Source organism: Neomonachus schauinslandi, chromosome 8, assembly GCF_002201575.2.
Source record: "Neomonachus schauinslandi chromosome 8, ASM220157v2, whole genome shotgun sequence".
NCBI lineage: Eukaryota > Metazoa > Chordata > Mammalia > Carnivora > Phocidae > Neomonachus > Neomonachus schauinslandi.
In genome coordinates, this window is record NC_058410.1 from 126543581 (window position 1) to 126544679 (window position 1099).

The following is a 1099-nucleotide window of genomic DNA, read 5'->3' on the forward strand; positions in this document are numbered from 1 at the left end:
TGTGTGTCTATATTCCACTAAAGAGCAGTTTAGCCACTGATAGGACAATGACATTTATAATTTAAAAACCCAGACAAGTTTCTTTCAGGCTATGACAGAATGACCTCAGCCTCTGAGCAAGGATCGATCTGAAACTCGGACCTTTCACTCCTAAGGGTGCCAGTCTTGTGAGTGAGGCCAGTTCTCCGCGCTTGGATGGGATTCTCTCTAGAGACTGGATGGACAGGGATGGCAGTGAAGACTCTGAGCTCCTTCCTATCTTTTGTGCTTACTCTCTCAGGAGACTCCTGGCAAAGAGGTTTTTCTGGAGGGAATGTGAGTGTGAGTGTGGCGTGTGTGTGTGTGTGTGTGTGTGTGTGTGTGTGTGTGTGTGTGTGTGTGTGTGTGTGTCCGCGCGCATGCGCACACACCCCTACCCGCCCCCCACCGCTAGCGCCCCGCACTTCCCTCCTGCTTCTCCAGATCTTACCTAGAGCTAAACACTGTCCAGTTGCTGCTGATCCTAAACTCTGTTAAGAGAGTCTTGGGGTCTCAGCAAACCTGGACTTGAAAAATACCACAGATCCACAGTTGTGGGAGAAGGGGCTCAGGGCGGGTTTCAACAAACCTCTTGGCCCGCAGGCAAAGAGCTGATGGCAAAAATGACTATTCGAAGAAAGCTCGGGTGTGCCAGCTTTTAAACTTTTTCCAGGATGAATTAATTTGGCAGTGATGATTGCTCATGTTGGCAAACAGAGGGGGAATAGAAAATGCACGGTGGAGGAGGAGGTAGAGGGAGAAAGGTATGTGGGAAGGGGGCACAACTGGGAATGCTGGGGGGGAAAGGACAGCTGAGTGGAGCAGGGGACAGAGGAGAGAGGACGCAAAGAAGGTGGCTGAGAAGTGCACGGCGTGGGAGAGGAAGGATTTACTCTTTGTCGGGCTAGGCTGCTCTCTCCAATCTCCAACTCCCTTTGGAGTCTTGTCTAGAATTGCAGCTGGTCCGCTAAGGGGCACAAAGGCGTCTGGTCTTTGACTGCTTCCTTCTGAAAGGTCACTTGTGCTACTTTGAAACAAACAATAATGCTGCTCTCACGTATTGAGGGGTTTCTACCTGGAA